The sequence below is a fragment of the Mobula birostris genome, chromosome 6, assembly GCF_030028105.1.
Source record: "Mobula birostris isolate sMobBir1 chromosome 6, sMobBir1.hap1, whole genome shotgun sequence".
Lineage (NCBI taxonomy): Eukaryota > Metazoa > Chordata > Chondrichthyes > Myliobatiformes > Myliobatidae > Mobula > Mobula birostris.
This window is the reverse complement of record NC_092375.1, coordinates 154,004,792-154,031,216: the sequence shown is the minus strand read 5'-3', so window position 1 is coordinate 154,031,216 and position 26,425 is coordinate 154,004,792.

The following is a 26,425-nucleotide window of genomic DNA, read 5'->3' as shown; positions in this document are numbered from 1 at the left end:
TAGAATCAATGAAAGAATGCTCCAAGATGGACAGCAACCAATGTGCAAAAGAAAACAAAAATGGTACAAATACAAAAAGAAAGAGAAGGAAAAATAAACAATAAATCAGCAATAAACATTGAGCAAATGCGAGAAAATGAGATGAAGATTCCTTGAAGGAGAGTGCATAGGTTGCGGCAATAGTTTAGCAATGGGGCAACTGATGTGAAGTCAAGTTATCCACTCTAGTTCAAGATCCTGATGGTTGAGGGGTAATAAATGTTCCTGAACCTGGAGCTGTGACTCCTGAGGATCCTATACCTTCTTCCTGATAGCAGTAGCGCGAAGAGAGCATGCCATGTTTTCTTCGTAATTGCACTTGCGTGCGAAATCTAAGACAGATCCTCTGAAGTTATAGCACTGAGAAACATGAAGTTGCTGACTCTGTCCACCTCCGATCCCCAATGAGGACCGGCTCATAGATCGCTGGTTTGCTCCTCCTGAAGTCATTAGTCAGCACTTTGGTCTTACTGACTTTGAGTGAGAGGTTGTTACTATGACATCATGTAGCCAGATCTTCAATCTCCCTCCTATATGCTGATTTGTCACCACCATTAATTCAACCAACAATAGTGGTGTCACCAGCAAACTTAAATATGACATTGGAGCTGTGCTTAACCTTACAGCCATAAGTATAAAGTGAGTAGAGCAGGGAGCTAAGCACATGGCCTTTTAGTGCACGTATGCTGAATGTGATTGTGCAAGTGTTGAGGCCAAGGTATTGGAGCTTCTTGATTAATTTTAAGGGAATGATAGTATTGAATGTCAAACTGTAGTTGATAAAGTGCATACTGATATACTCACCTTTGCTGTCCAGATGTTCTAGGGTTAAAGTGAAGAGCCAATGAAGTGGCAGCTGTTGTTGACCTGTTGTGACGGTAGGCAAATTGGAACAGGTCCAAGTCGCCCCCTCAGGCAGAAGTTGATACATTTCATTACAAACCTCTCAAAGCACTTCACCACAGTGAATGTAAGTGCTGCTGGATGATAATCATTGAGGCAGCTCTTCTTAGACACTGGTGTAATTGAAGTCTGCTTGAAGCAGATGAGTACCTCAGACTGCCAAAGTGAGAGACTAAAGATATTGGTGACAACTCCAGTCGGTCCATCAGCACAGGTCTCTAAAAATCGGCCAAGTACCCCATCTAGGCCAAATGCTTTTCATGGATTCACCCTCCTGAAGGATGCTCTCATGTTGGCCTCAGAGACTGAAAATAGAAGGTCACTGTGAGAGTTTGTGAAGGCACCTCTATGTTTTGATGGTGAAAGCGAGCATAAAAGGCATTAAACTCAGCTGGGAGCAAAACCTTGTTGTTGTCTATGCTGTCTGGTTTCACTTTGTAGGAGGTGATAGTATTCAAGTCCTGCCACAGCTGTTAAGCATCCTTCAGTGATTCATGTTTGGTCTGGAATTTCCATTTCTAGAGATTGTATCTGGGTTGTTTGTATGTAACTTAATCGCCAGACCTGAATGCCACTGATCTGGCCCTCAGCAAATTGTGGATCTCATGGTTCATCCAGGGCTTGTGGTTAGGAAAGACACTGAATGATTTTGTGGGACACACTCATCTATGACAATTTTATAAATCTGTGACAACTGTTGGGTATCCATTCAGATCTTCTGATGAGACCTTGAACGTGGCCCAGTCTATTGATTCGAAGCATTTCTGTAGCTGCTCCCCAGTCTCTCACTTCTTTGTTCCTCTTGCCTCAGGAACTTTGTGCTTTAGCCACTGCCTCTATGCAGCTTGGAGAAGGACAGCTACGTGACCAGATTTCCAGAAATGTGGTCCAGGCATGGAACAGTATGCATTCCTAACTGCAGTGTAATAGTGGTCATGTATGTTGGAACCCCCTAGTGCTGCAGGTGATATGTTGATGATAATTGGCAGAGACTTCTTCAAACAAGCCTGACTGAAATCCTCGACTAATATTTGAATGACATTGGGGTAGGCTACTTCCTGTTTGATAATCACAGCATTCAAGTGTTTTTTTTTAAACATCTGCCTTTGGCAATATGTAATCTGCAGTCAGGATCACAGAGGGGAACTTCCTTGGTTAGTAAAATGGTTGGCATGTAATCATCTGCTGTTCCAGGTTGGGGGGAAAAAAGGTGTGTGTGGAAATCATCTCCAGTTGGGACTGAGCAGGCATCAACTTAGTTTTAGCCTGTTTTGAACAGGTAATGTACAGAACCATCACACCATGTGTCCAGCACATGAATAACAATTCTCTTCCTGAAATGCTTTTTGATTAATACCGATGATCTGTCAGCACTGATGGAAGAAAGAAAAACAGGGCTGAGTGGCAGCTTGCAGATCTTAAAGTGTAGGGGTCCTTTGGCCGAAAGTAACCCAGGCTGTCAAACTTGCCAGTCTTTACAGGAGTTTTATTACACTTGGCTGCGCAGATGGTGTCTCTTAACTGAATTAACATTCTGGCGTCCTTGATGCTCTGTTTGCCAGTAAAAACCAACAGGCTTTGACCTAGTACATTATAACCCTCTCTGATGGTCATTTAGCCTTAGAAATCTGTCCAGTAAAATAGGCCTATTCAATTTACCAAATTCCAAAACTAAATTCTAGGTTATTTCTTTACTATCTGAATTGTTTCTACACATTTCCCTCCCTTATTCTTCCCATCCGGAGCCAACAACGATTTGCATATTATCTAGATAATGTGGTTTCAAAACTACACCAAGTAATTTCTTGCAGCTGCCAAAACAAAATACGTTCCATGAAATAGAATGGCAATGTCTGAACACGCTGCACAGTGTTCTCTACTGGGGCCATATACTACAGGTAGTAATTGTAATTATACCTTTAAAGTGAAACTGAAAGCTTGAAGCATTGAGTTAGAAGGACAGCTCCCAAATTGTTCAGAGGACAAGGGCAGAACGTGTATTTGCAGTTAAACTGCCAGTTTTGTGCAAATAGGCATCAGAAACCACTTTGAATTAACACCATTGGAAGAGGATAACAGGCAAATTAAATACAATTTACGCACTGAAGCATAAGTTTAATGGTGCTGCAGCAGTATTGTCATGAATTATGATTATGAACTGAGGTCAGCTTAATAGTTAGCAAGATTAGATTTTGGAATGACAAAAATACTTAAAGCTTTCCAGCTCAGGTTTAGCAAGGAAAGATTAGGCAAAAGAAATTAAATGTATACGGGAAGTTTTAAAGTGATACTTAACTTGATTGATGTAATCCCTGTGTGAAATTCATTGATATTTGCTGTAAATGGGACTGGGCTTTACCAAGATAATGTTGCTTGTTCAGATGGACTTGTTTCCTTGAATTTAGAATAGGTTGCATCAAAAGTTTTTCTTCTGCGCAGAATTCTGGAAAATCATCACTAAAATGGTGTAACTTAATAACCCAGGAAGGAAAACCTGCTGCCTACAGCATTTAATAAACTAGGCTGAACGTATTTATTAATATTCCCTCCCCTTTAATTTGGCATTAGTGTGAGTACTAGAACAAAGACCATCGAACATTACAGCACAATACAGGCCCTTCATCCCACGATGTTATTCCAACCCTTTAGCTTACTCTAAGATCAATCTAGCATTTTGCTCCTACATATTCCTCTATTTTCCTTTCATTCATGTCCCTAACATACCTGCCTTCACTACCACCCCTGGCAGTGACTATATTCAGTTTAACAAATCTCTAATGTTATAGGGGAATCTATATATCTGTTTATTCCAGTCTCAAATATAGAAAAAAACTGCATTAGACTGCCAAAATAGAATAGTTCTATCCATAATCACCCCTAGCTTTCTTCTCCGAGATCAGAATGAGACAGGTTTACTTTTCCACAGGGAGATGCACTTGAAACTTTTAAGAATTAATCAAACAAAATAAAAGAGCCTGTTTAACAGCACCAACAAAAATAGATTCCGATCGGGTGAAATCACAAATGAAAACCAAATAGTCTGTGCAGAGAGTGTGCTTCATCCAAATTAGAGAAGGACGAGGTGTAAGACAGAGACTGAGTGACAGTTATTAGACAGCAGATGAAAAGAGAATATGGGCTTATGGCCAGTGAAGTCTTGAGGGAGACATTGGAATGACAGGCAGGTCAGTGAGAGATGTTAGAACAGGCAAACTGTAAAATTAGAGAAGGAGAGGAGAAAGAGCTGGTCATAAGGTGAGGAATTATTCCACTGTCTGTCTTGAACTCAGCTGTAAATCAGTGTTACTAAAAGTTGCCTATTAAATGAAAGGGGGGAACAGCAGCTGAGTCCCATAACAAGCTAAGAAGTTCAAAGTTTAAAGTAAATTTATTATCGAACTATGTAAATGTCACCATATACTACCCCGAGATTCATTTTCTTGTAGGCATTCACAGTGAACAGAGAGATACATCAGAATCAATGAAAGAACTACACACAAAGTCTGATACACAACCAATGTGCAAAAAAGGCCAACTGTGCAAATACAAAATAATAAATAAACAGGTAGATAGATACATAAATAAATAGCTAGATAGATAGATGAAATAAACAAAATAAAATAAATCAAGAACATGAGTTGTAGAATCCTTGAAAGTGAGGTTGTGGATTCATTTCAGAGTTGAGGTAAGTGAAGTTATCAATGCTGGTTCAAGAGCCTGATGGCTGAAGGGTAAAAACTGTTCCTGAACCTGGTGATGTGAGACCTAATGTTCCTGTATCTCCTTCCCAATGACACCAGTGAGAAGAGAGTGTCACCTTGATGATGGCTGCTGCTTTCTTGTGATATTACTGCTTGTAGACATGCTCAGTGGTGGAAAGGGCTTTTCCTTTGATGGAATGGGCTGTATTCACTACTTTTTGTAGGCTCTTTTAGTCTTGGGCATTGGTGTTTCCATATTCTTCACGGACGCTGCCTGACCTCCTGAACAACACCAGCATCTTATTTACTTATTTCAAACTTCCAGTGTTTATTGTTTTTTTAATGACTCATGACAGCTCATATGTATCCGAAGCCCACAGGTGAACTTGATGAGCCCATTATGGTCCTGGGCATACTGTATTCTCAGCTCTCCCGAAATTGTTCCAGCTGGGCAAATTTTTTAAAAAATCAATAAGTAAGTGAGATATAGAATCCTAGAAAGTGAGTCCGTAGGTTGTAGAATCAGTTCAGAGTTGAGATGAGTGAAACTAAATGATATACTCATAGGCCACTGCAATGGTGAAAGTGAGCTACGCCAATGAAGCTGTAACGAAGATGATCAGCTTCAGTAGAACTGTATAAACCAGAATTTATTGACACGCAAGAACATTCAATACTGCTATTATTTTTACTTGAATTGAAAAGCTTTTCTAATCATTCATGTGACAAAAGTCCTAGCAATATTTTTAAGATGACCTTGCCCCAAGAGATGAAATTCTGGTACAGATTCAGCTTTGGAGTCTTAACCGATGAGCTTTTATTGTAATGCCACTTTATTATGGAAACTCGTGTATCATATTTTTGTGGTTCCTGTGGAAATGTTTTTTGGTGAATTGCTATTTCACAATGAGAAATATCTACTTTAGCAAAATTAACTGATCAGGTATTTTGTATTTTGGCAGCTAAGTGGGGAAAAAGCTGTCACACGCAAGCTACAGAAGACATCAAAGTGATAAGTCCAAGGTAGGTTTGAAACATTTGCCCCCTGCTACCTTTTAAAATAGCTGGATTCAGTTCTAAAAGTACAAGGCATGCCATGCTTTAGCTAATGTAAGTGGGTTAATCACAGATAGTAGATGAGGTATCATCCTTTTTGGGTATCGTCCTTTTTAAAAGGATCATTAGGTGCTTACAAACTAATTGTTTTCTAGAGATGGTCGAAGTTGATAACACATACAGAGGAGAGGTGACTGCCCATAGAAGACGTTATTGACTTCAGGATCGTGCAAAAACTTTTTCCACGTGGACATTAGTAAAATGCTGTAGAGTAAAACTGTGCAAATAAACAGAGAGAATGCAGAGCAGCCAAAGCTGTTGAGGGCAGACAGAGGGTTGGATGAGTTCCTAGTGACAGGCCCAATCTACTGAATGTACTCTAGGGACCTTGCTCCCACTAAACGTCACAAGGAACAATGTATGAGATGTTTGTGTTACAATAATCTGTTGCCTATCGCAGTCAGAGCAAGGCAAGCAGCAGTATTGTCAATAGTTCCCAAGGCTAACACAGCTTTTAATTTTTATGAAGCTGGTTTCTTCCAGGCGTGAGCTGGAGAAATTTGGAAAGCCTCACAGTCTGCTGTCCCCAGTTGCGTTGGGCAGGTCACTGAATCTCATTGTTTATAAAGAGCTGATTCTTGTTGCAGTCTCTTCCCAGAGACTTGGGAGAGTGCACATAGCTCTGTGATAACTGCATACTGTCCCATGATACAGAATACCATGAGCTGCATGAAAAATGTTTTGATGTTTGTGTGTGGTTGCTCTGCTGTTTAGTGGAACCAACAGCGATTCCACTTCCTTTGTACCCATAGGCTGCTCAGCATTCTGGCTGTAGCTTGGTATCTTGCTGTCCTTAATATGCCATGGCTTTGTTAACTGCATTTCAGTCACTAGCAGCTGAAGGCCTTCAGACTGTGACCGGGGGCATGTGGGGTGTGAGCAACAAAGGCTATGATATTGCATGAAAGGTGATGGTGTCCATTGATTTTCCTGAAATTTCTCCACAGTAGAGCTCATGGCAAACATTCTCTGGAAAATGGCACCTCTGTTATCCTTTTCCACCTCACCCATCAGCCCCACTGTTGTAAATATTGGTCTTCTCCCTTTCCACTTTCTCCATCAAAGCATCATGTACTGTGGCCATGTTCTCCAAAACTGTACCCTTGTACAGTTTATTAGTTCAATTTTACCCATTAGTGAATACCAGTCCAGACACAAAACGCTCTTCCTTATTAGATGCAGTCTGGATCTAAATGGTGCAGTTTATTTTTCCATTCACAAACAAGAGAAAATCTGCAGATGCTGGAAATCCAAGCAACACACACACAAAATGTTGGAGGAACTCAGCAGGCCAGGCAGCATCTACAGAAAAGAGTAAACAGTCCACTTTTCCGGCCGAGACCCTTCATCAGAACTGGTGAAGGAGGAACTCAACAGTTCTGACAGCATCTATGGAAAAGAGTTAAACGGACGATGTTTCAAGCCGAGACCCTTCATCAGAACATTCACTAGTTCTGATGAAGGGTTTCAGCCCGAAACGTTGACTACTCTTTTCCACAGATGCTTCCAGGCTTGCTAAGTTCTTCCAGCATTTTGTGTGTGTTGTTTGGATTTCCAACATCTGTAGAATTTCTCCAGTTTATTGTTAACTGGAGCTAGATACTAATGATATTGAAGTTGGCATTGTTGAAGATAAGTTATACACCAATGGAGATCCCAACATCAATTTTTGAGAACATCAAATGAAGCCTCATTATTTGCTCAGACTGAAAAAAAGACAATGTAAAGGGCACAACATAAAATTATTAAAGATCTGGATGGGAAATAATACTTATAATATACTGACAGTTTAAAAATCTTTGACAACTTAATGGGTTACACATTGGTTATTTAACAAATGGACTCCAAAATTTCCATTATAACTTGCTGACAGGTCAAACTCACACCCACAGAAAATCAATAGCACTTTAATTTGCTCTACTCCAATTATTCTCTGCTGGATACACCACAGTAAATGTCCATGGTAACATCTGCCCCACATCCACCTTGAATTTAAATGAGAACATCCAGTGTTGCAAATGAAAGTAAAAAAAAAAACTTTTATACAAAACAATGTTACTTTATATATTGGTCACATATATGAAATGTGACTGTCATTGAGGGGCTTTTATTGTCTGCATAGTCAGCCATGGAACAGAAGATGAATGTTCAAGAAGGCAGCTATTTAGCCCTGTTTGATTTACTTACCCAGTAAGAGTCAAAGGTTATTCAACATGACATCTAATTGTTCATTAAATAATTCTGTGATTTCTTCTATACAGAAAGATCCATTCCATGTCTTAAAAACTCTTTGCACAAGAAGAAAGAATTTGCTGATATTTGAAGTTGATTGAACTTATGTCCCATTGACCTACCCTTGAAATTTGTGCTGGAAGTAATCCTCTAGGTTTGTCTTTGCCATGTTGTGTGTCACCTTATAATTCTATGTTCAATGCAACTGTGCACAGAAAAGTGATTTCTGTGCAACAGGGTATCCTGAGTTCTCTCGTCTGGCAGGGAGAGCTCAACATACCATCCCACATCAATGTAACTGATCCTACCTTTCCAAAGATCTGCCTAAATCAGATGATTGGCAATGTTAGTCAACCAATTTGTTCTACTACATAAATAGGGAACTTTTGTTGCATACTTGGACAGAATATGTGTTTTATTTTGCAGTTATTCAAAAGAAGAGCTTCTATGGTGTGTGAAAAACCAGGCATGCATCCCCAGGGCCCACATTCACAATATTAACCACTTCAACTATTATCTTTCTACGTTTGAGTTCAGATATACTTTTCCCATTTTCCACAGCTTCCTCTATGACCAACTCCTTCAACACACCCAAAGGACTAAAATGTAAAAGCAAGAATGTAATGCTGAGGTTTTATAAAGCATTAGTCAGACTGCATCTGGAATATTGTGAGCAATTTTGGGCCCCTTATCCAAAAAAACAATGTGCTGGTACTAGAGGGGTTCAAAAGGGGGTTCTCGAGAGTAATCCTGGGAATGAAAGGATTAATATATGAGGAGCATTTGATGGCTTTTGGTCTGTACGCACTGGAGTTTAGAAGAATGGCGGGGGGGGGGGGGATGGAATCTCATTGAAACCCATTGAATATTGAAAGGCCTAGGAAGAGTGGACATGGAGAGGATGTTACTGTGAGTGGAAGAGCCTCAGACCAGAGGGCACAACCACAGAATGCAAAGACATCTCTTCAGAACGGAGATGAGGATGAATTCCTTTGGCATAGGTTGGTGAATCTGTGGTATTCAATGTCAAAGATGGTTGTGGAGGCTAAGTCTTTGGGTATATTTCAAGCAGAGGTTGATAGGTTCTTGATAGTAAGGGCATCAAGGAGATTACAGGAAGAAGGAAGGAGAATAGGTTTGAGAGGGAAAATAAATCAGCCATGATGAAATGTTGGAGCAGACACAATTGTCTGAATGGCCTAAGAGTGTCCTTATCTTTTATGGTCTTATGTCGTTATTTCTGGGCTGGAAGTTTGGTCCTGATATGTAACAGGTTGGAGTCAATTCTAAAAAAGGAATAGCACAATTACCCGTTCGTAAGGAAGCGCTGTATCACTATACTATGCTGAGTTCATGTAGGGTGTTCTCTCTATAAAACTGAATTTAGAGTTTCATAGTCAAAATATTTGAGGCAACAATTGCATATTGATGTAAGTTTCCTCAAATCATTATTGCTTTCTCCCCAATATAATTTGTCCTTACTTGCCTCTTCTCAAGTTGAAGGGCTTGATGTTTTTCCTACCTATTCTGAAAGAATCTCCAATTTGCTTTTGCTTCTCTTCCGAACTGTTTTACAGTACTTATGTGAGTCCCCAGTTATCTGTTGTCCAGTTTCCTAACAACAGTCTTACAAGAACCTTCAAGGTAATTTTGTTGATGCTGGAAATCTGAAAGAGAAACTAAAATACCAAAAGCTTGTCAGTTGGCATCCATGGAGAGAGAAGCAAACTCAGTGCTTCAGGTCCATGAACCTTCGTCAGCAGCACAGAAGTGAGAAAACAAGTGTGTTTGGAGTTGTGGAGTATGATCCGGGTGGAGGGCACAGAGGGGATGTTTGCTATGGGGTCAAGGTAACCATTACTTAATCATTCCAGCAGTTAGGAGCTGAAGAGAAAGGAAACAAAGGCTCCAGCAACATCTGCAGAGAGGGCAAATGCAGGTTATGGGACATGGAACAGTGCAGCACGTAGGAGCCCTTTGGCCCACAATGTTGTGCCAATCTTTTAACTTACTCCATGGTCAATCTAACTATTCCCTCATACACAGTCTAACCCTCAATTTTTCTTTCATCTGTGTGCTCCTCTAAAAGTTGCTTAGATGTCTTTGCTGTATCAGCCTCTATGACAGCTCCCATCAGTGCATTCTGGGCAATTACCACTCTCTGTGTAAAAAAAAAATCTCTGACATCTTCCCCAAACTTTGAAAGTTTGAAGATGAGGTGTTGTTTCTTGAATTTATGTTATTTTTAAATGACAGATTTTATGAAATTTTTAAATGACAAATGTATGGAATCTCAAGGTTTCTCTTGCGACTGAATGGAGATGCATTATATTGCGTAAGAATGATTTCCTTTGATTTGCATCAGATTATAGAGCTCATTAAGTCTACCATTTTTTTTAAAAAAATGAAGCTCTTTTGACCTTTCAGATAATAGGATTTCTAAATCTCTTCTACTTTGCTCTAAGGTATTTCAACTCAATTTATAGGTGTACATTGGAGTTAATTTCCTTCCCACATCTGTACTAAATTTCATCTCCTTATGTTTTGCTCACTTCTATTGTTTAGCTCAACTCCTCCTTCTCCCCTGGTTTGGTCTCTTCTGTAAATTTAACCACAGTGCAGTGACTTCCTGAAAATAAAACTATATCATGACTTCTCCCAAAATTAAGCTCTGGGGCACTCCATTATTTCCAAAATATTGATATAACTTCACAATAAAGCGGTATTTATTTCCCAGCCCTAGGCGTTTTACCCTGAGTCCTCAAAGCCTTGAGTTTAGTTAATAATATTTTGTTGTGTGAAACGACAGTACTTTTATTCCTTCAAGTGTTGACCCAATTCATATTAGAAGGCTCTTGGTGAATCCAAATTCATTCTCTTTTTGGGTAAATTATTGCAAACACTAACCAGTCATTTTGTAAAAATAATTTTCTGCATTTTATCCCTAATTGCTATTTTTTTCCTTATTAAATTAAGTTCCTGCCCTTTGGTTATCAGGTTTTCAGAGTCTGGGTAAAACCTTTCTTTATTTCCCCTGCCAAGTGCTTCATGGTTAGAGACATTCACCATCCCCTCTATTTGTCAGTCATAATGGTGGGTGCACAATGCTCTGCAAGTTCAGCAGTCCACCTTATGTATGTCACAGTTTCAAAGCAAAGTAAGGCACTTTACTCATCTTTTATAGCACATCTCCCTGTAAAAGACAGTGAAATTCAAGGTCATTTTTCTTGAAACTAAATTCAAATTATGTGGGAAACAAATGTGAACAGAGCTCTGAACTCTGTGATACAGCATTTGCAGCATTTACCAGCCCGTAAAACACCCCTCTGGTGTAACACGTTGTTTAGCGTCAGCTTGTAGCAAAGTCACATCCCTGTGTGAAGGCGCTCAGATGCAAATTACTACTCCATAAATATGAACTCAAAACTCTAGACTGACGCTTGAGACTTTGTTGGCAGCAGTGTTAACAGTGTCAACCGTTCATCAAAAAGCTAAACTGAAACCCCTTTTCCCTCACTGGTGGATGGGGTAAAGAATCTCATGGTTCTTCAAAGAAGAGGGGCAGAGATATTCCTACAGTCCTAGCCAAAATCTACCACTCAGTCAATAATACTAAAACATTGCCTATTCATTACTTTGATATGCACAAATTGGCTGCCCAAATTCCAGTGTAACAATGATAACTACACATGAGAAGAGTTTTTTTTAGCTATGAAGCCTTTGAAATATTAGTCATAGACTCAGAGAGGCTGACCACAGACAACAGTCCTTCAGCCTATGGAGAATACTCCAAATATTTTACACTACTTTTACACTAATCACAACTTTTATTCATTCCATAATCATATCAAAATTTCCCAAAATTTTAGCACTCATTTACACACTAGGGGGAATTTACAGTGAATTTACAAATAAACCCACTAAAAAAGATGTTTTGTCATGTGGGAGGAAACTGGAAAAGAGCCATGTGGTTACGGGGAGAATGTGCAAACTCCACAGAGAAAAAACTTAAGATCAGGGCTGAACCTGAATCTCCAGTGCTGTAGGATGGAGGCTTTACGAGCTTCACCTCTGTGACACCCTAAAACATTAAGAATAACAACACCTCATGAGTCCTGCTGAAGGGTCTCGGCCCGAGACGTCAACTGCACTCTTTTCCATAGATGCTGCCTGGCCTGCTGAGTTCCTCCAGCATTCTGCGTGTGTTACTCGTGACATAGGGTGGGATTTGAACCATAAATGCCAAGCACAGTGGATTAGCATTCCATTGCTCAACTTCTTCGCCACCTCCTCTGTCAAGAGCAATATATAGCAGCAAGTCTTGGTGTTTCATGCATGTCAATCATTCAATTCTCTTTTACTATTTGCATCACACAGTCAGAAACTATTTTTTCTAAAATCTATATGAAGTTGCTAAACCAGATCTTGCTTTAAACACCTTCATGTTTAATTGTACATTCAGCTTCTACTTCCGTGTTTTTTTTTGTATAGTATTTTATGTCAGATTATGGAAGTTAAGACTATACCTCAACTGACATCAGATTAGTTAGACTTGAGATAAATCTTGCGTAGTAAAGGAGGCTTGAGTATATATCTTATCACCCTATGGTGTGGCCTTTCATTTGTTTTTAACAATATACAGTACACATTTTCAATGCTTGAAAGTTTAACTGCTTTTGGTTGTTCTAACTCCTTTAGGACCAGATTCTTGACAGCAGGTTAATTTTCACCATTTCGCCTCTAGTGTATCTATGCTGCCACTTTCACAGCTATTTGTAAAAACTGATACAAATGCTTGTTGAATTGAATTGACTATATTTCTTACGTCCTTCACATACATGATGAGTAAAAATCTTTACGCTACATCTCCATCTAAATGTGCAATGTGCAGTCATAGTAATTTAGATTATGAGAACACTCAATCCTCTTTTATTGTCATTTAAAAATGCATACTTGCATTAAGAAATGATACAATGTTTCTCTGGAGCGATATCACAGAAAACAAGGCAGACCAAAGACTAACACTGACAGAACCACATAATTATAACATATAGTTACAGCAGTACAAAACAATACCATAATTTGATGAAGAACAAACCATGGGCGCGGTAAAAAAAAGTCTGAGTCCCGAGTCGATCGACTCCTGAGTCCCTGATAGCTGCGGCAAAAGGGAGAAACTCCCTGCCATAAACCTCCAGGTACCGACAACTGCCGATGCATTGGAAGCAGCCGACCACAGCCGACACTGAGCCCATCCATCCGAAAACTTCGAGCTTCTGACCAGCCCCTCCGATACAGCCTCCCGAGCGCCATCCTCTGCCGAGTGCCTTCGAACTAGCCCTGGCCGCCGAAACAAGCAAAGCCGAGGATTCGGGGCCTTCTGCTCCGGAGATTCCGGTTACCACACAGTAGCAGCAGCAGTGAAGCGGGCATTTCAGAAGTTTTCCGGATGTTCCTGCGTGCTCTCACATCTGTCTCCATCAAATCAGAATTGTGCACGGTCCCCTACTTGACAGATAACAGATATTCATCACCGGAGAGGCCGCACGTGCTGCCATCGCGCTGCCATCTTCTCCTCCTAATTTATAATAATTTATAATAAATAGAACAGTCAATGTAATATAGAGTACACTCAAATCAGCGTGAGTTAATCAGTCTGATGGCCTGGTGGAAGAAGCTGCCCCAGAGCCTGTCAGATCTGGCTTTTATATTGCGGTACCGTTTCCTGGATGGTAGCAGCTGGAATAGATTGTGGTTGGGGTGACTCAGGTCCCCAATGATCCTACGGGCCCTTTTTTCACACCTGTCTTTGTAAATGTCCTGAATCCTGGGAAGTTCACGACTACAGATGCACTGGGCTATCCACACCACTCCCCGTAGAATCCTGCGATTAATGGAGGTACAGTTCCCATATCAGGCAGTGATGCAACCAGTCAGGATGCTCTCAATTGTGCTCCTGTAGAAAATTCTTAGGATTTGAGGGCCCATACCAAACTTCCTCAACTGTCTGAGGTGAAAGAGGTGCTGTTGTGCCTTGTTCACCACATAGCTTGTGTGTAAAGACCATGTGAGGTCCTCGGTGATGTGGATGCCAAGGAATTTAAAGCTGTTCACCCTCTCAACCCCAGATCGATTGATGTCAATAGGGGATAGCCTGTTTCCATTCCTCCTGTAATCCACAACCAGCTCCTTTGTTTTTGCGACATTGAGGGAGAGGTTGTTTTCTTGACACCACTGTGTCAGAGACATTACTTCTTCTCTGTAGGCCACCTTGTTATTGTTTGAGATTAGGCCAATCAATGTAGTGTCGTTGGCAAATTTAATTAGCAGATTAGAGCTGTGGGTGGTGATACAGTCATGGATATACAGGGAGTAAAGGAGGGGACTTAGTACACAGCCCTGAGGGGTTCCTGTGTTGAGAGTCAGAGGGGTGGAGGTGAGGGAACCCACTCTTACCACCTGCCAAGGATGTGACAGGAAGTCTAGGATCCTTCTGCACAACGCAGGGTCTAGGCCGAGGTCTCTGAGCTTCCTGTCGAGCCTGGATAGAATTATGGTGTTGAAGACTGAACTGTAGTCCAAGCACACTGCATTGTCACATAAGCATCCTTCTTCTCCAGACACGTAAGGACAGTATGTAGAGCAGTGACTATTGCGTAGTCTGTCAATTGTCTGTGTCAGTAAGCGAATTGTAGGGGGTCCAGTTTGGGTGGTAGCAAGCTGCAGGTGTAATCCTCGACCAAACTCTTAAAGCATTTGCTTATTATTGAGATGAGCGCGACAGGACGTCAGTTGTTCAGGCATATTACCTTGGTCTTTTTTGGTACAGGGACAATGGTGGATGTTTTGAAGCAGGAGGGCACTTTACACTGGGAGAGGGAGAGATTAAAAATGTCTGTAAACACACCTGCCAGTTGTGCTGCACACATCCTGAGTACGCAACCTGGGATGCTGTCCGATCCCGCAGCCTTGCGACTGTCCACTTGTTGGAAACACCTGCAACTTACTATACTTATATTCTTCCCAAGTCAACACTTTTCCTTATTCTTGAGTGATCTGCTTTATTACTAGGTTAGATTGGGGATTGGATGGGTAGGGATTTTATGATAGCATGGAGGTTTAAAGATATCCTAGTCATAGGCAACATAGTGGTGGTGGGGAAGGGTTTTGGGAGGATGAGTGGAGAGGGGTTTTGGGAGGATGAATTGGGAGGGATGGGTCTGTAGGGATTGCTGGGACTTGATATGTATGGATGGAGTTAAGGTGAAGGAAAGAAGTCTACCATTTTTGTTTTGTTCCGTGCATCAAAAATTATAGAGATAAAGTCAATTAAAACACTTATGATGAAGAACGAAGAAAAAATAGTCTTCTTAATGTAAACTGACATAACAGTATTGAATGTGTTAAAGCCAGGAACACCTTTGTAGCAGGAAATCCTTCCTCAATTCATGTCCTTTGAGAAATGTTTTATTTGGTTACAGACCTTGTTGAATATTACTAAAAGCCAATCTGTTTCTGCCGTTCCTGCTGAGACAGCATTGCTGCTCCTCACTGACATTGGGAGCTGAGGAATACTGGCAGATAGAATCCTTTCAATTTGCCTTGTAAAAGTTGTCATGTCTTCGATTCCTTGCATTAATACATAGTAATGTGGCAATAAGCTTATGACTATGAAGCAGAGGAAAGTGTTACCTATATTAGGATCAGAAGGTCTCCGTGTTTACATTCTGTTCAGAGTGCTGCTCTCTTCACCTCACTGAACTACTGGTAATAAGACTAACATGCCAACTACCATTATTATACTGGCCTTATTCTGTGCCTGTCCTAATTACTGTGTGGTTGAAAGAATAAGTTGGAACAATAGAGGTAAATACCACATGGAAGCAGACCACAAGACACAAAACCACAAGACAAAGGAGCAGAAGTAGGCCATTTGGCCCATCGAGTCTGGTCCGCCACTCCACCAGGAGCTAAACTATTCTCCCATCTAGTTCCAATTTCCGGCTTTATCCCCATATCCTTTGATACCCTGACTAATTAGATACCTATCAATTTCCTCCTTAAACACCCTCAGTGATCGGGTCTCCACAGCTGTACATGGCAACGAATTCCATAGATCCATGACACTCTGGCTAAAAAAATTTCTCCTCATCTCTGTTTTAAGTGGGTACCCTCTAATTCTAAGACTGTGGCCTCTTGTGCTGGACTCACCCACCAAGGGAAACAGCCTTTCCACATCTCCTCTGTCCAACCCTTTCAACATTCCAAATGTTTCTGAGATCCCCTCTCATTCTTCTATACTCCAGTGAATACAGTCCAAGAGCCGACAAACGTTCTTCATATATTAGTCCCTGCATTCCAGGAATCACCCTCGTAAATCTTCTCTGAACTCTCTCCAGCTTCAGTACATCCCTTCTAAGATAGGGGGCTCAAAACCACACATAGTATTCCAACTGAGGTCTCACCAGTGCCCCACAGAGCCTCATCAACACCTCCTTACTCTTATACACTATTCCTCTTAAAATGAATGCCCACATACATTCACTTTCCTTACTGCCAATCCAACCTGGTGGCTAACCTTTAGGGTATCCTGCACAAGGACCCCCAAGTCCCTTTGCACTTACAATTTTTGAATTTTCTCCCCATCTAAATAATAATCTTTCCGATTATTTCTTCTTCCAAAATGTACAACCGTACGTTTCTCAACATTGTATTTCATCTGCTATTTCTTTGCCCACTCTCCTAAACTGACCAAGTCTCTCTGCAACCTTTCCGTTTCTTCAACACTTCCTGCTCCTCCACCTATCTTGGTGTCATCCGCAAACTTAGCCACAAAACCATTTAATCCATAATCTAAATCATCGATATACATTATAAAAAGAAGCGGCCCCAACACCGCCCCTTGCAGAACACCACCAGTAACCAGCAACCACTCAGAATAGGATCCCTTTATTCCCACCCTTTGCTTTCTGCCTATCAGCCAATGCCCCACACATTCCAATATCTTTCCTGTAATTCCATGGGCTCTCATCTTATTAAGCAGCCTCTTATGCAGCACCTTATCGAAGGCCTTTTGAAAATCCAAATACACAACAACCACAGCCTCTCCCTTGACAATCTTATTTGAGATTACCTCAAAAAATTCCAATAGGTTGGTGAGGCAGGATCTTCCCTTCATGAAACCATGCTGGCTTGGGTCTATCTTGTCATTCACCTCGAGGTATTTCATAACCTCATCCTTGAGGATCCACTCCAATAACTTTCCAACTACCGATGTCGGACTAATAGGTCTGTAATTTTCTTTTTGCTGCCTCCCTCCTTTCTTAAACAGCGGAACTACATTTGTGACCTTCCAGTCCTCCAGAACCATGCCAGAGTCTATTTATTCCTGGAAGATCATTTCCAATGCCTCCACAATCTCCAAAGCCACCTCCTTCAGAACCCATGGTGCACCTCATCCGGTCCGGGAGACTTATCTATTCTTAGTCCATTTAGCTTCCAGAGCATTTTCTCTCTAGTAATCTTGACTGTACCTAATTTTATTCCCTGAGACCTCTGGCTATCAGGTATGTTGCTAATATCTTCCACTGTGAAGACTGATGCAAAATACTCAGTTAGTTCCTCTGCCATCTCTTTGTTACCCATTATAATTACTCCAGCATCATTTTCAATCGGTCATATGTCTACCCGCGTCACTCTTTTGCTCTTCATATATTTAAAAAAACTCTTAGAATCCTTTTTATGTTAAGTGCCAACTTCCTTTCACAATTCATCTTTTCTTTCCTAATGACTTTCTTAGCTTCCTTCTGTAGGTTTTTAAAAGTCGTCCAGTCCTCAGTTTTCCCACTAACTTTTGCTTCCTTTGCTTTCTTTTACTTTTATTTTAGCCTTAACTTCTTTTGTTAGCCACATTTGTGCCATTTTACCATTCATGATTTTTTTTTTCTTGGAATATATTTTTCCTGCGCTTTCCTTATTTCTTGTAGGAATTTCATCCAATTCTGCTCTACCGTCCCTCCATCTAGCTTACTTTTCCAATTGACTTGGGCCAGTTTCTCTCTCATACCCCTGTAATTTCCCTTGTTCCACTGAAATATCGATACACCTGATACCAGCTTCTCCTTTTCAAATTTGAAACTGAACTCAATCATATTATGATCACTACTTCCAAGGGTTTCCATTACATCCAGCTCCCTAATCGTCTTAGGTTCATTACATGGCACCCAATCCAAAACAGCCCATCCCCTGGTGGGCTTATGGAAAGCTGCTCCAAAAAGCCATCCTGTAGGCATTCTACAAACTCCCTCTCCTGAGATCCAGTAACTTCCTGACTTTCCCAATCCACTTTCATATTAAAATCCCCCGTAATTATCTTGACATTTTCCTTCTGACACGCTTTTTCTATTTCCAGCTGTAACTTGTAGTCCACATCCCGGCTGCTGTTTGGAGGCCTGTGTATAACTGCTATTAATGTCTTTTTACCTTTGCCATTTCTTAACTCGACCCATAACGATTTTACCTCTTCTGATCCTATGTCCCTTCTCTCTAGTGATTTGATATCGTTACTTACCATCAGGGCCACGCCACCCCCTTTACCTACCTTCCTATCTTTCCTATACACTGTGTATCCTTGGACATTCAGCTCTCAATCACAACCATCATTTAGCCATGACTCGGTGATGGCCACAATATCATATCTTTTAACCTGTAGCTGTACAACAAGGTCAACCACTTTATTTCTAATGCTGCACGCATTTAAGTACAGTACATTTAGATCAGTATCTGTTACCGATTTTGCTATATTTCTATCACACAGCAAATTATCCTGACTATTCACCTGCCTGTCCTTCTTGCCATCTTTGCTGCACAGTATCTTTGACTTATTTCTATTTTCCTCTTCCTCAACCCTAACACCCTGTTTTTCCTCCCCCTGTCAACTTAGTTTAAACCCTCCCTAACAGCTATATTAAACAATTCCGCCAGGTTCAGGTGTAACCCATCGTTATTGTATAAGTCATACCTCCCCCAAAATAGATCCCAATGATCCAAGAAATTGAAGCCCTGCCCCCCGCACCAGTTACTTAGCCACAGATTCATCTGCTTAATTCTGCTATTCTTACCTTCATTAGCGCGTGGCTCAGGCAGTAATCCTGAGATTATTACTCTGGAGGTCTGGCTTTTCAATTTTCTTCCTAGCTCCCAGTAATCTTCCTTCAGGACCTCCTCTCTTTTTCTGTCTATGTCATTGGTACCAACATGTACCAAGACTTCTGGCTGCTCGCCCTCTCTCCTCAGCATACTCTGGACCCGATCAGAGACATCCCGTACCCTGGCACCAGGGAGGCAACACACCATCCTTGTCCGGCTCACAGAATCTCTTGTCTGTTCCCCTCACTATGGAATCCCCTATAACTGCTGCATTTCTCCTTGCTCTTTTGATCACGGCACTGGGCAGAGTGCCAGAGTCCCATTCGCTGTGGTCTTCGTCTGTCAGGTCAACCTCTCCAACAGTATCTAAAACGATATATTGATTTCTGAAGGGGACCGTCACAGGGGTACTGTCCACTATCTCTCTATAGGTATTATCAATCACCTCCTCACTTTCCCTAACCAGCTGAAGGTCATCAAGTTGTAGCTCCAGATCCCTAACACGGTCCTTAAGGAGCCTCATCTCAATGCACCTGGTGCGGATGTAATCCTTGGGGAGGCTGGGAGTCTCCCACAGTCCCCACATCTGGCACTCCAAGCACAACACTAATCCTAGATGCATACCTCTAATGCTACTGTTATTACTAAATAAATAAGCCTGTAACTTACCCCTTTATTATGAGACTCAACGGTCGCAGGAAGCCTCTTCCCGTTTCTGCCTAAGCCCATTGAGCCAAAGCCCTATCACTCTGCACCCTTTCATTCCGCAGCCCGCTCTGATGCTGCCCGCTGGATAGGGTAGAAGGTAACCTTGGAACAATATTCTCAGAACATTGGCATTGTTGGCGAGGCCAGTATTAAGACCCTTCCCTTGCAGCCCTTAAAAAGGTTTTTGGGTGAAGGTAGTGCCACAATGATGTTGAGTGGGGGATTCTCTGCTATGATGAAAGTACAGCAGTATATTTTCAGGTGAGGATGATGGTCAACTTTGAAAGGAATGTGGGATTTGAACCATATGTGCAAAGCATTGCCTTGCACTGCTCAACCATTGTCCCTATCCTTAACAGTTGTTTGTCAAGTAATATTGAAAGAAAAAGCTGTGATGCATTTTCTAGATGGTACACACTGTACCAATGCTGAAGGGGGTTCCAGTCAGGCAGGATTCTTTCTCCAGAGCTACACTCATCCAAGTCAGTGAAAGATAGTCCATCACACTCCTGACTGTCCAAATTAATTTCTACTCAGGGTTGACCCAGAAGATTTTGAGTAATGCAACTGAATATGAAGAGTGAGTGATAAGACTTTTCCTCTTTGGAGGCTGCTATTAGTTACCTGGCACTTCTAAGACATGACCCATATCCAAATGGTGTCTCATCTTACTGCATACGACATTTGCTGAAGTGTTGTTCATGGAAATGAAAACTGTGAAATCACTAATAAACACTGCACTGAAATTCTTTTGATACTAAAAAGGTAGTTTAAGATGACTGAACCAAGGCACCACCCTAAGAATCTTCTGAAGAGGTGGTCTCAGCTTTAGATGATTGATACTCAACAAACACAACCATTATCTCTTGTGCAAGATCACTGATACAAATTTATTTCAGTGTAATGTGGAACCCATGAGCCACTCAAACAAATGTTTTTTTTTTGCGTCAAGGGCAGTCACTCTTATGTCACCTTTGGAATTTAATATTTAGTTCATTTCAGGAGCAGGGACATGATTAGATCTGGAACTGAACAGGCTTTGGTGAAATCCAGACTGGCATAGAAGAGGCTTAACTATTACAAAAGACTGATTTAGATGTTTAACAGGAAACAAGAGATTGACCACACCCTTCAGTTTTGCTTGTCTCATTGCGATGAAGAAAATATATTGTTACAAAATTTTGAGCAGAAGCTCTATTTTAGCTACACAATTTGGATATACAGTGCCCATAAAAAGTATTCACCCCCAGAAGCTTTCATGTTTTATTGTTTTACAACATTAAATCAGTAGATTTAATTTGGCTTTTTGACACTGATCAACAGAAAAAGTTTTTTTTTGTGTCAAAGTGAAAACAGGTCTCTACAAAGTGATCTAAATTAATTACAAATATAAAACACGCAATTATTGATTCATAAGTACTCACCTCCTGCAAGTGAGTATTTAGTAGATGCACTTTTTGCAGCAATTACAGCCTTGAGTCTGTGAGGATAGGTCTCTTTCGGTTTTGCACATCTGGACACTGCATTTTTTTCCCCATTCTACTTTACAAACCTCCTCATGCTCTATCAGATTGCATGGGAATTGTGAATGAATAGTCCTTTTCAAGTCCAGCCACAGATTTTCAGTTGGATTGAGGTCTGGACTCTGACTTGGCCTCTCCAGGATATTAACTTTGTTGTTTTTAAGCCATTCCTGTGTAGCTTTGGCTTTATGCTCGGGGTCATTGTCTTTCTGGAAAACAAATCTTCTCCCTAGTGCAGGTCTCTTGCAGACTGCATCAGGTTTTCTTCCATGATTTCCCTGCATTTTGCTGCACTTATTTTACTCTCTACCTTCACAAGTCTTTCAGGGTCTGCAGCTGTGAAACATCCCCACAGCGTGATGCAGCTACCACCATGCTTCACGGTAGGAATGGTATGTTTTTGATGATGTGCAGTGTTTGGCTTATGCCAAACATAGCATTTAGTCTGTTGGCCAAAAAGTTCAATTTTGGTTTCATCAGATCATAGAACCTTCTTCCAGCTGACTTCAGAGTATCCTACATGCCTTCTGGAAAACTCTAGCTGAGATTTCATGTGAGCTTGTGAGTAGTGGCTTTCCCTTTGCCACCCTCCCATAAAGCTGCAACTGGTGAAGCACCTGGCAACAGTCGTTCTATGCGCAGTCTCTCCCATCTCAGCCACTGAAGCTCGTAACTCCTCTGGAGTTGTCAAAGGTCTCTTGGTGGCCTTCCTCACTAGTACCCTTCTTGCACAGTCACTCAGTTTTTGAGGACGGAATGCTCTAGGACAATTTACAACTGTGCTATATTATTTCCATTTCTTGATGATTGACTTAACTATACCCTGAGGGGTATTCAGTGATTTGGAAATTTTCTTGTATCTATCTCCTGACGTGCTTTTCAATAACTATTTGCAGAATTTCTTGGCGTGTTCTTTTGTCTTCATGGTGTAGTTTTTGCCAAGATTTTGACCCACCAGCAGTTGGGCCTTCCAGATACCTGTGTATTTTTACTACAATCAATTGAAACGCCTTGACTGCACACAGGTGATCTCCATTTAACTAATTATGTGACTTCTAAAACTAATTGGCTGCACCCGTGATGATTTAGTGTGTCATATTAAAGGGGGATAATGAATACTTATGCAATCATTTATTTTGTCTTTCATAATTGTAATTAATTCAAATCACTTTGTAGAGATCTGTTTTCACTTTGACACAAAAGAGTCTTTTTGTGTTTATCAGAGTCAAAAAAGCCAAATTAAATCCACTGTGACTCAATGTTGTAAAACAATAAAACAAGAAAACTTCCAGGGGGATTGATTACTTTTTATAGGCACTGTATATAAAGCATGGTTCATAGAAATATGTGAATACAGTGTATAGGGAAATAATATTAAATACTAAATGATCTGCTGTATATTATAGTGACAACATAAGAATTCCTGTAGGATACAACATCCTCTGTGTGAGTTTAAATTCAGGCTATGTATATTGAAATGAATGATGGTAATGAGAAACTGCCAGGAATTATTTTTTTAAAGAGTGGGGATTAGAAATATAGTGTTGGCACATACTGTTGAGAAATAGGTCACATTTTATTGTAGATTACAGTTTCCACAGAGTACTGTTTGTACTATTTGTAATCTGATAAATTTAAATTGTAGAATTAAATTGGAGAAGTATTTCCACTGGGCAGAAGACCAAATGCACAAACAACTAAGAATATGCAAGAATTTGGAAAAAAAAATATAGATAGAAGTCACAAGAGAAATCTTAAAGTCCTGGCTGTGGGCCTTTGCTTACACAAACACCAGCCTGCTGATTGGTGCATGCAATGATAAGGGTTCATTTTGCGTATGGCTGGAATATAGAAAGCAGCTAGTTATGTTTGTTGCTGTTAATTCTTTGCCTTCAGCAAAGTAAGGCACACTGTATCACTTCAGCTGACAGTCAGGATGAACGCATTGGTGCTAGAGTTGTTCTGCATGAACTAAGCTGAGTTTTAATTGAGCTCATGGTTATTTGAAAAAGCAAAAGAATATACAGTCATGTGTGCACATATGCTTTAGATAGATTTCACACAGTTATGCCAGACAGAAAATCCTAGGGGAAATTGGCTCATAAGACTGTCATGACAATGGTCTAAGTCATACAATTTGACTTTTTCACAAATCTCAATGGATCTGAATTCTTAAAATCTTAGATGTCTTTTAGGGAACAATGGACAGTAATACAGTATATGACCTTGTATCAACAATGCATTCTCGTTTCCATTACAGCTACTCTCAAGAACATTCCTTAGTGTCTTTTGAAGCATATTAGATATTGTCAAGAACTCGGAAGACTTTACTCGCTGGTGTAAGTGCTAGATAAAAAGCAACTGACAAAAGGAAGTACAAGGCCTTGATGTAAGAGTTATAAATAATTTACTTCATTCTGTCAGAACCGGTCATTGACAAAACTAGCATAATTCATTTTGCTTATTTTATGCATTTCTTTGTCACGTTTACTGTCATGATGTCTGTGCCACCACCTGTCCCATTTTGCTATTCCAGATTCTGTCATTCATTGTTACGCTTTTATCTTTTTACATCGGATATTTTTCTTGATGTGAACACCTCAAATCTTTCACAAGATCATACACAAGTCTGGAAGAGGAAGAAGAAATTTATTAAACTGTGAGCAGTAGGACTGAAAGCCTGAAAATTGGAGTGGTTGCAGACTTAATTATCCTAGATTGGAGGAGAGAGAATGACAAATGGCTGGGTTTTCTGGACTAAACTTGAACATGAATGGAGCCTGCCATGAGCACACCGTGTGGAGGTTCACTGATGGTTATCCATTCAATATCACTGGCTGATAACACTAGCCTGATGTCTTCATTTGAGCTAATCAACTGGAATAAAACTGGCTGGGACGTATTTTACAAAATTTGACTCGGACCAAAGAAATTTTAATTAAGTATCTTTTAAATTCAAATAGAGCTGTCGATCAAATATATTACCTTGTTAAACACACTAGGTACTCGTATTATAGTGAATGAGTTCAACTTCTATTGTAGACTTGACAAAGCTTAATATTTTTTTCCCTCAGCATACAACGGTTGTGTTTGTGTGGAGGAGTCCATTGCTGGACTCCTGTATGGAATTCCTCCTCTCAAAAAGTGGTTCACTATCACCTTCTCAAGCACAGGAAGGGATTGATGAGAAACATTGACTTTGCAAGTGAAGTTGGCATTCTGTAAATGAATGCAAAATAAAATGCATGAAAAGCATGAAAGAATGTGGGATACAAAAGATTATCCAGGATCCATTATTACAGGATATTTGGCCATGCAATATTTGTACTGGCATCTGTTTCGGAACAGATTTTCACACAATAGCACAAGGAAAAAAAATAGGAGCAGGAGAAGGCCATCAAGGTCTTCAAACCTGCCCTGACGTTCTAGGCCCCACCATCTTCTCTGTGCCAGATCCCCGCAGCTCTCGATACCTTACTTCCATTATGTTTCTGATTCAGATTCTTTGAAGTACACAAATGATTGGCATCATTGGATGCTGAGAGCATGAATCAACAAAAAGACATGGGAAAAAATCAGAATAAGCTATAATAAAACAAATTGATTTCATTGTTTCTGTCATAGTACTGAGTAATGAAATAATGAAATCAATCTTTTCTTGTTATACTTTATTTTGAATCATTTTACATCCATTTTTACAGCAACTTAAAATCTATTTTGAAAATAAGAGATTTATTGGCTGAAAATCAGTTTTAAAAGCCAAAACATGGCAATATGCATTCAGGTCAACAACTACAATCGTAAAACTTGTTAAGATTTCAGATTAAATTAAGATATATAATATTTAAATGTTAATTCTATACCATCATTTTGAATATGATGGATTGACTAACACGACCATTTCCAATGTAAGGTAGCTGCAGAAAATTGTTTAACTTCTTATTTAAGGGAATGGCAAATTTACTGTGTAAGACTGAAAATAATGTTTATGTTAAGTGTTGGACATAATAGAGAAAGAACTAATTTTGGACAACTGAAGCTAATGAAGAAGATCATGAAAACACCATCTGAAAAAAAAGATCAGGTTGATAACAAGGTTATGTGATATGTTATGTTAAATTAGGACCAACCCTGAAAACTCACTTTTTACAGTGTCTCAAGCACTGGAGAATGAGAAAACAAGTCCTAAATTTGTCAGCCAAGTTAAAAGGACATCTATTCACTGACTTTGTGCTTCTACTATTTTCTGCTTAAATGCTGAATAATCAGAGTGTGTACCTGGAAACATTGCAAACGCCTCATTGAACATTTGTAAAATGGCTAATGAACCAGGCACGAAGGTAATTTCAGAACTGAAGTAAAATCATTATTTTAAATTTTAGAACAGATTCATAATATTAGTATAAAAATAAGCAGCTTCCCTATGAAATGGGAGTTTCAGCATATGTGTAAGTGTAAGATTGACAGGAATATGCACGGGAAGAACACTCACTTGTTATTCTGAGGTCAGCCTTGTTCATAACCTTACAGCTAGGGTAGGGTAAGAAGTGCTGAAGAACAATATAAAGTGTTCTGTGATGTTTAAAGGACAGCCCATGAAGGGATTTGTGATTTGACAAGGCAACTGTTTTATCTGATGTCTTAATAAAGACAGAAATATAGACATTACCTTATTTTCTGAAGGACACAGATTAGATTATGTCAAATAGAATGAGGTGTGAAAATTGTGGAGGGCCTTATTTCAATACAGTGTTCTGCAGAGGCTAAGGCAAATAACATGGACAGATGGCAAATGCCAGGGATATTAATGTGTGCAAACATTGACGAAGGAATAATATTTAGTGATCTCACTATATGAACCAAGCTATGAGATATTATTGTTGTCTTCCATTATTTCAATGCACAAAATGGCTCAAGGCTACTTACTCATAAATTTCCACTCTCAGAGGAGGGTACTGAGACACCCTCCCCACCCTCCAAGTGATGAAGGGGAGAGCGCGTGCTGCAGAACTGGCGGCATGTGACTTAGAGTCGTAGAGTTGGGAAATGGGCCCT